Here is a 13360-nt window from a genome sequence, read left to right on the forward strand (position 1 = left end):
ATTTTTGAAGTTTACTTTTATGAAATAAAATATTATGCTTTCTGTATCTTTGTTTTTTCTTTCTCAATATTGTGTTTGTGAGAGTCTGTAAGAAGCAGTAATATATTCATTTTCATTGTTGTCTGATACTCCATTTATGAATATGGCATAATTTATTTACCTGTTTTCTTATTGGTGGAAATTTGGGATGATTACAGCATTTGGCTATTGCAAGTAGTCCTGACATAAATATTACTTTATGATTGTTTTGGTGACCACTTATAATCCTTTTGTTGGGTGTATATCCAGGAATGGAATCGCTAGACCATCTGTGTGTTCTGTTTAGTGTAAGCAACTGCTCATTTCCAAAGTAGTCATACAGATTTACACGTGATTCCTAGTCACTCCCCCATTCTTACCCATCTGGGAACTGAAAAAAGTGCCAACACCTGACATCCACCTGTACTCTATCTCAGGACAATGAGGTCAGAATTTCTGGGGTAGGACCCAGGAACTGGTATTAAAAAAAAAATCTCCCTCAATGGCACTAACGTGCACCAATAAGAGAAACACAAATTGGCACTACTGAGGTGAGGTAACTGGGGTATGAAGAGTTGATAAGCTTTACCCAAGCCATTGAGACAGTGAGGGGTCAGGATAGAGAAAGTATGCAAAACCAGCAAAATTAAAATGTGAACTCCTTTCTCATAAATGAATAACAATTTCAAAACTGTGACACCAAAGCATCACACCAACCACGGAGCCCTTTGCAGAATGGGATTGTATTCCCAGGAAGCGGGCCCTGTGTTATCATTTGCAAGTTACACATGAAAAAGTAAGGCTCACTGTGGGGGCAACTTTCCTCACAAGTCCCCCTCTGTGCCACAGATGAGAGTAAACATGACTGAGACATGATGTGGTCTGCTTGGGGAGGAGAAGTGGTCATTTTCCCAGAGGAAAAAGGCCTTGAGCAGTGGCCAGTTTCTCAGGGGAAAAATGCGTTGAGCTCCCTCCTCCAGGGGCTTTTATTGGGTTGTAATACACAGTAATACAGGGCAGCAAGGATCAAACAGTAGATAATATTTCAAAGAAATCTGAGGGCTTAGTATGAGTCAGAGTCTGTCAGGAACAGAGTTTTAGGGTTTCCTGCTTGAACCCTTAACATATGAATGAAAGCACTCATAGTGGAACAGATTTCACAGGTTTATCAGGAAGTCTCTGTGATGCCAGATTTTCCCCCAGGACACGCTCTATCAAGGCAAGGAGCTTCACCCCTCCCCAACAGGTATTCAGACTTAAGGGCATTAGAGCTAGGAAGCGCTTCTCCTAGAGAACATGGGGACTCAGGCTATTTCAAAGCCAGGGGGCAAGAGTCCATTGCTCTTTGTTGCAGCCCCCCCCCCCAGTCCTTCCATGGTGGCCTCCCAAGTAATTGTGTCTGGCCTAGGTTTGCCCCTTCTCTGAGGGGTCTTACCCTTCCCACCATGCTTTGGGGGCAGGGAGGAAACTGAGGCAGCATTTGCTACCAGAGACAAACTTTGTCTCCTGCAGCTTGCATTCCAGAGGTAGTCCCGCACTCATCCTTAAGCCACAGGGGTAGAGAGTTACAATTCCTAGAACCAGGCAGAGTGGCTCACAACAGCTCACTGACTTTTAAGTCATTCAGTTATGAATGCAGTCTGGTCTGATAATGCCTGCCTTTTCTTTCTGGCCAAGAGGGTGAGTATGTTTCTTCCTTTCTAGGATTTTCTAAGATAAAATGAATAAAAATGATACAGACTAAGTATAAAAACCTATAGATAGGGAACTTTTTAAAAGAGGAATGGAGGATCATTTTGTAAAAGGAATAAAGAATGAATTTTTGGAAAATGGGATCCATCTAGCTGTTGTCGAAACTGCCACTTGGGCTCCATGTCTCAGACAGTCTTTCTGGGCATTTCTGCTGCATTTTCTGAGACATCTGGCTGATCAGCTCCATCCAGATGTTTGGATCTTCCCAAGAGGTACCTTCATAAGCCTTGTGTTGGAGGTGGTAGAAAAAACATGAAAATATCTACTCATCTTCCTGGGGTAAAATCTAACACCACATGGGGATATGAGAGAACTGGGGGGCATTAGGCTGGGCCCTAATACAAAGGAGCATAGAGCTGGAAAAATACTGTAAGAAGTAACTCAATTCTAGGTGTCTTATGACAAAGTAAGAATAATAAAAACCTACCCCTACCATTTCTAATTAACCTATTCCTACCCCACCCACTACTCCCTCAAGTTATTCTTATAAGCCTGTGACTAACTACAAAACCTAGAGATAAGTTGTAATCAATGGGCAACATTAATAGACATCTAATAATAGGGGGTAATTACTGTTCATTTCTGTGAATTATGTATGAACCTTCCTTTGCCCTTTGTTGTTTAGGCATATCTGTGAATGTCAAGAAATAATATGTAACTAACATTTTTTTTAAATGGTCTGTTTCTTTTTTATGAAAGGCTTTGGGTGAAGTAGTTTGTCGCCCTGAGACACGCAGGACCATGTCTGGCTTGTGCTAGTCTCCCACGCTCTGACTCTTCCAGCTGGTCTATCCCACAAGGAAGAGCTCAGGAGTCAGAGCTCAGGCTTGAGTTCAAGCTATCAGATATTTAAGTTAGAGGTCTCTAGCCCTTTAAAAAAGTCACTTAACCTCCTTTTATCTTCATTTTCTCCATCATCCACACTTGAGGATGATATGGGCTGAATTGTACCTGCTATGTCAACTTCATATGTTGAGGCCCTTACCTGTAGTGTTTCAGAAGGTAGGCTATATTTGGAAATAGGGCCTTTAAAGAGATAATTCAGTTTAAATAAGGGTTATAATCCATTGTGACTGGTGTCAATATAAAAAGAGATCAGGACATAGAGACACACAGAGCAAAGACCATGTGAAGACAGAGGGGGAAGAGAACCAACTCTAAGCCAAGGAAAAAGGCCTCAGAAGAAATAAGTGACACCTTGATAACTGACTTCTAGCCTCCTGAACTGTGAGGAAGTGTATTTCTGTTGTTTAACCCATTCAGTCTGTGGTACTTCATTATGGCAGCCCTAGCCAACAGGTACAGGGGATAATTCAGTAACACTGGCTTCAACCATCGTCTTGTGGAATAAATGGAATTGGTATATTGGTTAATTTTAAAGTGTAGAGTGGATGTTTTTTGGGAACCACCCTGTCTGGTTTCAGGAGCTGTAACCCCCATGGCTAAGGCTGAGTGAATGACCTGTGGACCTTAAGCCACTAAGGAGACAAAGCTTATCTCCCTGGCTGGGGCACTGCCTCTGCTGCTTTTACTTCAACCTGGCTGGCCCCCAGTGCTTGATCAGTTAGCCAATCATGGGTAAGATTCCCCAAGGGGGGATGACCTAAGACAGGCATGATCACATGGAGGCCCCAGGGAAGGACTTGGGGGGCTATGGAGAAAGGGGGTGGTGGACCCTTGCCCCTCAGCTTTGACAAAGCCTGAGTCCTTACTTCTCCTAATTCCTTGGCTATCTTGCTTCCTCTGTCTGACTTAAGCCTGAAACAATGACAGAGGGTGGTGCAGCCCTGTGCGGGGAATGGCAGGCTCCCCAGAGTGATCAGGCCTGAGAAAGGATATGTAAAATCCTGTGAAGCTTGCTTTGCTAAGAATGCTCTTAGTTAAATGATAAAGGCCTGAGCAGGAAATGAGTTTGTTTTCCCAAAGTTTTGTAGCCTTTTAGCTGATAGACCCTGACTTAGAAGAAGCCCTAATAGTTCTTTGTGTGCTATCTACTGTTTGATCCTTACTGCCTGACAATGATTAATGAGGCATACCAGTATTCCTGGGCAAATTAAACCCAATAAAAGCCTGTCTAGGCAAGGGTCAGCGTGCTTTCCCCTTGAGAGAGTAGCCATGCCGACCCTTTTCCTCCACAGGACTCGGTAGTCCATGTGAATTTGTCTCGTATCTCATCCATGATGCGAGCCAGTGCCCGCATCAGATGTTAGTGACTACAGTAGCCACTGGCTACTACTTTACTATCTATAGCACACGGCCTATCTCTCTTTCTCTTCACCCGCATCCCACTTGCCATTTTTGCCTTTAACACAGAGCATGGCTCCTAAAGAAAAAGATGGTTTGGTTCAAAAGCATAAGAGTTACAACATTGGGTATTTCTCCCATCAAGTTGCCAAACATATTTGTATTGTATTTTATTTATTTATTGTATTGTATTTATTTATTTTCCACCCCTACCATTTCCACCCCTGTTAGTTTTTGTCCATGTGTCCTTTATACTTGTTCCTGTGAATTCTTTCCCTTTTCCCCTGAAATTCCCTCCCCTCTCCTCTCTGGTCCCTGTCAGCCTGTTCTATATTTCAGTGTCTTTGGGTATATTTTGCTTGCTTGTTTTTGTTGTTTAGCTTCCTGTTAAAGGTGAGATCATATGGTATTTGTCTTTCACTGCCTGGCTTATTTCACTCAGCATAATGCTTTCCAGTTCCATCCATGCTGTTGCAAAGGGTAGGAGCTCCTTCTTTCTTCTGCATAGAATTCCGTTGTGTAAATGTACCATAGTTTTTGGATCCATTCATATACTGCTGGGCACCTAGGTTGCTTCCAACTCTTGGCTATTATAAATTGTGCATAGGTTCTTTTGGATTGGTGTTTCAGGGTTCTTAGGATATATTCCTAGCAGTGGAATTGCTGGGTCAAAAGGCATATTCATCTTTAGTTTTCTCTGAAAATTCCATACAGCTTTCCATAATGGTTATACTAGTCTGCAATCCCACCAACAGTGAACTAGGGTCCCCTTTTCCCCACAACCTCTCCAACATTTGTTGTTTGTTGCTTTGTTTATGATAGCCATTCTGACCGGTGAGAAGTGGTATCTCATTGTGGTTTTAATTTGCATCTCTCTGATAACTAGCGATATTGAGCATCTTTTCATGTGTCTCTGGATCCACCGTATATCCTCCTTGGAGAAGTGTCTGTTCAAGTCCTTTGCCCATTTTTTAATTGGGTTAGTTGTCTTCTTAGATTGAAGTCATGTAAGTTCTTCGTATATTTTGGAGATTAAACCTTTGTCTGAGGTATCATTGGCAGCTATGTTTTCCCAAGTCTCTGCAGGCAATTAATATTTGACAAAGGGGGCAGTAACATAAAATGGAGCAAAAATAGCCTCTTCAACAAGTGGTGTTGGGAAAACTGGACAGCTACGTGTAAAAAAATAAAAATTGAGTACCAATTTACACCATACACCAAAATAAATTCACGGTGGATAAAAGACTTAAATATAAGCCATGACACCATTAGAATCCTACAGGAGAACATTGGTAGGAAAATCTCATATTTTACACAGCAACATTTTTACTGATATGTCTCCTAGAGCAAGGGCCATAAAGGAAAGAATAAACAAACGGGATCTCATCAAATTAAAAAGCTTCTTCATGGCTAAAGAAAACAGTATTAAAATAAAAAGAGAACCAACTGTGTGAGACAACATATTTGTATTTTAAATCTGAGTAAGAAGCCTCAAGTGTCCCCTTGTTGAGAGGTCAAATTCAAGCCAACATCCAGATGTAATGCGATCCCAGATCTAGTGAGTCCTCTCTGCTTTGCATCTGTTCCTGCCTACTCCCCACTCTTGTTATTCACACTAAAACAGCAATATGAGGAAGAGGATAGATTAATGTTTTCAAGGGTGTATTTCTTGGTTGCCTTTTTTTCCTTTCGCCATTTTTAATAAGAGCCCTCATTTTATTCAATAGACTGCTAATATTACCCTAAGAATAGTTAGTATTTATATAGCAGAGTTTCGCTAAATGCTCACAGCTCTGTATAAATGTTTTCTCGTTAAAAACTCATTGTATCCTTATGCTTCAGGGTGGTGTCTGCTGCGATTTCCCTGATAATGCAGATGGAGAAACAGAGGGTGAGTGACTTTTGGAAATTTAGCAAAGCACCGTATTTCAGATTTAGTGATAAAGCTTCAGTCTGGCTGCCCAGATTTTCACAAACTGAAAGGCATTTCACAAACGAAACTCACCAGCTTGTGTTTTGATGAGTAATTAAAACATCATGAACCTCAGGGTTACTGTTTTTCTCTGGGGCTTGGGCCCAGTGTTTTACCTTGGAAGGACTGAGAGTACCCGTAAATTCTAAAAAGTGGGACTTGGCTGTTCTAGCTTTTTCTTGGTTGTTGAACTTGCCATGGATTACTGCTGATTTATTCACATCACTTTTGATATTCCCACTTCTGAATCAACCGCTTCATAATTCTTCCCAGAAGTTCCTAGAACAACAAGGTCCCACTACAATGTTCCAATTTACTGATGGTTCTGTTCTGGTCTAGTCAACTGTCTCTTAATGCAAGGGTGTAAAACTGCATCTAGTTTTTATTCTTTTAGTGCATTGGTCTTTCCTTGTCCTTATTACCCTAACTGTCTTCTGCATAAGTTGTTTACATGGTTGCAAAAACGAATAAATAGGCTTACCAAATTAATTGCTAATAAAAATTACTTAATAAAATCTATACAGTAAGCAGTATACAATACCAGTATACAGGCTTTCAAAATGCTGTAAGCAATTGAAAGAAGACCATGCGTGGAGGTGCCAACAGTGTTACTGCTGCCCTCAGGAACTAACTAGTTGATGGAATTGGCAGTGGAGATAGTAATGCAAAAGCAGGCCAAGGCTGAGAAAGAGGCCAGAGGGGAGCCAAGGCACTGCAGGTGGATTCCCTGCCTGTGGGTGAGGGCTACATTGAAACTGTGACTGCAGGACTGACAGGTTTTCATTGCAAGATTCATCTACCTCTGGAATCTGGTGAACTGCTTCCCCTCTGAATCAGATAATTCCTAATGCTGAACATCTGCAGTTATAAAAGTGACCATTACTTTTGGGGAGAAGCTTCCTAGTAGAGGGTACTTCATTAGGAAAGAAGCAGCAGCAGCCTTCATCTGCAGTGAGCTGGTGGGATACAGCATGGGCTTTAATTCAGCATTTTTGTAGCACAGCATCTTTAGGTATACTTTGTTTAATTGCCATTGAAAGGCTTTGAGATTTGTCTCATGGAGGGCATTATTTCAAAGTTGTTTGTTCTCTACAACATAAAAATATTTCTCTGTCTTTTCCATGAATTAAGGAAGACCAATTCTTTTGCCCTGTTATCAGACTCAACAAGGTTGTAAATGCATCATTTCCTTTCAAAAAGTTTTTTAATGAAAAACCAGGGTTAGAACTCTCTATATTGATGATTTAAGAAAAAAGATATTATAAGATTGTTTTATTTTCTAATAAATAGTATTTCACTCTCCTAAGAGACATACTATAAAGGAATTTTGTAGGGAGAGATTATAAAGAATATAGACATTTAAATTGAGCTAGTGCTAGTTTTTCATAGAATGAGAGTGAAATCCCATCTGCAGCTAGCTTTTAAAAGACCCAAGTCAGAAACTGTATACTATTCTAATACAAGAGATTCTTCACAGGGAATGTAAATATATTTCTAAATATCAAAATTCATTCCATAGATTTTATGCTAAAGCATGATTATAGTTATTTCTGGAGGTGAAAAGATTTTAAAGTCTTCCACATACCCAGTTACTCCATTTTCTGGTGCTTACCTGCTTTGTTCAATGAGTTTATTTTCTGTCAGTAATGACATCACTCCCCATAGATAATCTTTTCACTTTTTGCATAAAAAATTATACTGTTCCACTGTTGGCAGAAATGGGGCAGTGACAAGTTTGAGAATAATTCAGGAAGGAGATCTGGTGAGGCATTACTGGCTACTTGAGGGACCAACCTAAAAGAGCAAAACAGGTGAGTCACTTTGATTGGCCTTCCTGGGTTGTATGTCCGTCCCATGTTCTGGAGGAGGGTCCCTATCTAGTGGGGTCTGTTGGGCAAAAGTGCCAGAGAGAAGGGCAAGGGGGTCAGGACTTGGGGGTGTGAAGCATTTCAGTAACCAGTTGTTACTCTCACTGGTGTGCTGGCCTTCTCAACATGTGAGTGTTCCTGTGACCTAGTTGTTCATCCTTATATGGCTCTTACTGTATGCTAGGCATTGTTTTAAGAACATCATATATATTAACTCTTTTAATCTAATGATAAGAATAAATCTTCATATCTTTTCACTTTGCTCATGCTATATACATATACCCATTAACACACATATGCATATGTATTACACATGTCTACTCTGTATATGTTATTGTATATGTATGCATACATTTTAGCTTTTGAATTTTTAAAAGGTCAAGGACATTCACCTCCCATGTCCTTTCCAGTGCTTTTCTGTGCAAACCCCACAGTGGCAGCTCGAGCAATGCTGCTGACATAGGGACTCACCACGTGTGTTTACAATGGTGTTAGTGTTTTGTGCTTATCATACAACTGAATTTAAATTTTGAAGGAGGGGATAAATTTTGACACATTTTGCTGTGCCAGGTAGCTCACAGAAATCTTCACAGAGTACATGCTCATCTGTTTGCTGAGGAGTTAGAGCCTGACTAGAGATTAGAAGAGTAGAATTGTGGTTCGAGAGTTCAATGATTATTTATTTCTAAGATTATGTTTTATATTTTGCTCTGTCAAATCAAGATCTTTTCTCAAGACTAAAATTCCAATCACAACTGAATTATAAATACACCTATAAACTGGAAAATGAGATTATACATATAATTAGACATTTATTTAGAGAGTAAATGGCTGGACTGATTTTTCCTCAAGACATTGGCTTTCTTCATCTTTATGATTTGAAACTAACATATTGCTTTTATAAAAATATCACTTCCTTCACTTTAAAAAGTGAATTCCACTGAGCTCTGTGTAGTCATTAATGACTCATTGATCAACTGAACAAAAGTGTGGCCAAAAGGTGCATAGGGACTAATGTCATCCCTGAGAGCTGAGACGCTAACCACCACAACCAGGTGAAGCAAGGCGGATGCTCAGGGCTTAGGGCTTATTTAACCACCTCTTTTTTTGGATGTGTCCCAGGCCATGCATTCAACTTAAGAACTGGAAAGCCAGGTTGCTTGTTTCTGGAAGTTAGTGCTTTCCACTACATCATGTCTAAATGTGAATAAAAATGAAGTGAGAATATAGCAGAAATACAGAACAATTTCATTGATGATGACAAAATGGCTAAATAATGAGACAAAAGCAACTTGGTCCTATAAGTTGAATAGAAGTGTAGCCTAAACCACTGACAGAGAAGAGAGTGAAGCTGAAACTCAATGTGAAAGAAGTCAAGAAGAGAGACCATGGAAGTCTACTGAAATACATCATTAATGTTTGATAAAGGAATCTTTAAAACATTTCCTAGAATGGTTTGCTCAGGCTTTAAACTAGGACAAACAGAAGGATGGAGAAGATAATCATTGCAATTGACTTGCCAGCCAGTACCTTCAATCAAATTTTTTGGTTTCAACCCTCTAATGCTTCTGTAGAATCCCAATTTGTGGTGCCTGGAATAGCAGAGTCCTTGGCAATGAGATAAGAGACATTCTATGAGGAAAAGAATGTTACTAGTTGAACCTTTTTTCTCCTACTTTTGAAATGTTATTCCACAAGGAGAAATAGGATGAGGACTGACCCCCTCTACCCAATGGTGAACCGGGGGAGTACTGCTAGAAAGACAGTTTTATCCTGATTTATTAGAGCAAAAGTCAGTAAATGACAAGTGAAAGTTAATATATCTGAAAGTAATTGTATAATATTTTCTTCTAAGATTGGGAGATAATAACATAATGGAAACAAAAAAATTAGCATAATTAAAACAGTTTCCCCTTTACCAGCAGAAAATAGGGGATAGAAAAAGTATGACAATGATTCATTGCCTTTCAAAATAAGGTGTTCTCTACTAGTTTTTGTTTTAAAATTTGTGCAGATATTACTTTAATACACATTTTTAATATCAAAAGAAAAGTAATTAATTTTTCAATATTTTGGAAGAGACTGCTTGGAGGGAAGACTGTCCTACTGGGAGCAGAAATTAGAATGAAATGTCCTTCAAAGGTCAGGTCAGTAACCCCCAATCTTTTGTTAATGAGTGGGAGGTGTTCAAACAATGAACTTAAAGTATGTTTGGTTACTTTCCCAGCACCTCCACGTTTTTTCCTAAAGCTACTTAGTGACTCATCCCTACCAAAAGGGTTTAGCAGAGTAAATGTGATGAGTAAAAAGAATCTGTAATGTATCCCAAAGCCTCTAAATGCTTTTTTAGTCACTATTTCAGGCTCACTATATTACCACTCCTTCAATTCTTATCAATAATGCTGGATCTAAATTATTAAACTTCTTACTATTATACTAGATAAACACAGATATATAATACATATCTAGTAATCCACTGAGTTTTCCTGACAAGGAAAATTGGCTACTAGCTCACTATTTTTTTTTATTCTTCTACATTACATTATTAGGCACTCTGAGTGTAAGTGCCACCCTGTAGGTCTGAGTTGTAATTCACATGAATGTGTATGCCTATTGACCACCCAGTACACAATAATGTTATTATCGACCATTCACACTTTCACACCCAGGCAGTTATCTCTGAAATGGTCAGACCTGCTGAAGGCTGAGCCATATGCCACCAATTCATAAATCAAAGCTGGGGTGCAGTGAAAGGTTGAGTGATTCTGCACTTAGAGAGGGGATGCTGGGTTTCTTTTGCCCCATTACTCCTTGTGAACCCTAGGGAGGAATACCTTTACTGTGACTCTTAATTGGCAGTATCCCAAGAAACTCAGCTATCATCTGACATCACCCAGTTTGTGGAAGGCAATGCGATTCAGACAAAGGAGAAAGCTGACAGCCTTGTTCTGAAGTCATGAATATTTAATACAATGGAGGGTTGCACATGACTAATAAATAGTGATTTGTCATGCTTAGACTGAATGAATTTTGCATTTATTTTGCTTTTGTCTTTGGAATGTCTGAATTTTAAAAATGAATCTTTTAACCTCATAGGCATGCCATTTTCTACTGTAAAACCATCTCTCTATCTTGCTATAGCCAGTTAACAAAATTAATAATTTATACTAAAAAATTGCATGTGAATCCTTAATTTCTAATTTCATACTGTAGTTTCCAGATGCATGAGTTGGGGTTATAATTACCAAGTCTTTGATTTCCTGACTGTAGCGCCTTTTACAAGTAATTTACTCATTTTGGACCCTTATTTCCTTGGCTCTAAGATGAGGGCTTGGGTCAAATCACAGCGAATGTCTTATTTGACCAGCACCTCATTTTCAAGGCAGTCCTTAAAAACTTGTAATAACTAGCTTTTCAATGTTTAGTAATCAGATGTTCTTTTTACTTAATAATAATTCATGATTTCGGTTTTTCTAAAAAATAAAAATGACAAGATCTAGTAACACTGGAGCCAATGATTACTTGTAGGCGAGGAGCTGCTAAGCCATGTACCCGGTGGGGGTGCGCTTCCTGGGGTACCACAGCCCTGCTGCTCGTGGTCAGGTTTCTAACGCTGAAGCTCATGACGCAGTCACCTTTTCTGCAGCCCCTGCACTACTACGTTTCCCTGCAGCTCATTGATATCCCTTGTCTGGTCCTGTGAACATGTGTCTGCAACCTCTGGAATTCTTCAACTCTAAAAATTCTATGATTTCTGACTTTAGTTTTTAAAAAGGGCCAAGAATAATTTAGCCATACAGAAAGACATTTTGTTAAGTCCTAAGCTGTTTATTTTAAATTGTTAAAAGTCACATTGGGTGGTTCCCAGTAACTGTACATGAAGGAGGGTGGTATTTTGCCATCATCAACTGGAATTAGTTCAGGTCCTAGAGACTCCTGTACTTTCTCATCCTGTGGACTTCTCCCATATAGTTCCTCACCCCATGAAGCCAACAAGGAGGGTCTTTCCCTCCAGTCTGCTGGATGGAGCCTTATAAAATACAACCTAATCACAGGAGATTCATGCTGATACATTTGCATATTCTATAGATTAGAAACAATTCAGAGGTCCCACCTGCGCTCAAGGGGAATGGGGCGATTGCACAAAAGTGTCAATACCAGGTGGTGGGAAGCGCTGGCGCTCTAAAGTTTACCAGAAGAATTATCTGATGCTTGTTGGCTTCCATTTACAGGCAGTGGCTTCCATTCCCCGTTTGCTGGTCTAACCATGATATAAAGTCCACAAGGTAAAACAGTCACTGCCCAGTAAGTCATACATTCATGATTTTCAAATACTTCTTTTTTTTTTTTAAATCTTCTTTCTGGAATAGGAAGACTACCCATGCAGCACGGATGTTAGAAATCCTGCACATGTTCTTTGTAAATGCCTGAAAATTACACTGAGTTTCTCATGGTAAATTTTTATAGAAAGGCATTAAATCACTTTTCAAAGAGTGGACATGTCTTACTGTCTTGAGCTCCCCACCGCCTAACACGTCTTACCCTGTCCTCATCTCCCATACCTCTGAGGAAAAAATGATTTCACATGTCAAGTGCTAACACCGATTCCTACAACTCAGGTTGCAGTGGAAAAATTGGACTGCAACGCCTTGTAAAAGATATGGATTCATAGAACATGTGGGACTGTGCGTATAGTCCCCATTTAACATGACTGATACCCAGACTTCACTGGGCTCTAATGAGACCCTGTGATCACTGCAAACACAGCATGTGGCCCTTAATTAGGAGAAAAAAGTGCTTTTACTTTGTCATTAAGACATTTTTATTAAGGAAAAATGGATTATTATTCACACTGTGCTTAAAATTATCCACAAAAATTTGTAAGCGCCTGTCTCAGAGATAAATTTCTATATATTCTAGATTCTGTCAATATATGTGTATGTGTAAATAGCAAATTTAAGAATGTCTTTGTCTGTAGATGAGCCACTATTCCTTTATTGTTGAAAATGCCACCAGAAAGAGGAGGCAAAGTAAACCTACCCATACACGCCTCAGCCCAGGCCCTTTGCCTGGTCTGTGTTGTGAATGGGGGGGACAAGGAGTTACATAAAAAAATAAGAAAGAGAAAGAAAAGGACACCATCATATGTGCCTAGGTTTTTTCCTATTGCTCAGAGAGAGGAAAATATCATGTTTGTACTTTTTTTAATTCTTATTTTGTGGAGCAGACATTCCAATTTGAATTCATTAGTCAAATCTTTCAACATACATTCTTGACAGTCTGATTTCTTTGATTTTGATGGTGATGCTCATTTTTGCCTGAGTCTTGATGTTAAAAAAGAAAAATGATCAACTTTGTATATATTGTTTCTCTTCATTTATTATTGGTCTATCTGCAGGATATTTAGACTTAGTGAATAAATAGTTTCATCCCCATTTTACACAGAAAAAGACTTAGCATATTAAAAGTTCTGCCTAGTGCCTCTTGGTCACTAGTGCTTGAGATG

General features: G+C 39.4%; 1 pseudogene; it reads left to right on the forward strand.

The window, feature by feature from the left end:
• Nucleotides 1-12840: 12840 nt before the first annotated feature.
• On the forward strand, nucleotides 12841-12954 carry LOC119055611 (uncharacterized; annotated as a pseudogene).
• Nucleotides 12955-13360: the final 406 nt, after the last annotated feature.

This window comes from Artibeus jamaicensis, unplaced genomic scaffold (assembly GCF_021234435.1).
Source record: "Artibeus jamaicensis isolate MK-2021 breed Jamaican fruit bat unplaced genomic scaffold, CSHL_Jam_final contig_3214, whole genome shotgun sequence".
Classification (NCBI taxonomy): domain Eukaryota; kingdom Metazoa; phylum Chordata; class Mammalia; order Chiroptera; family Phyllostomidae; genus Artibeus; species Artibeus jamaicensis.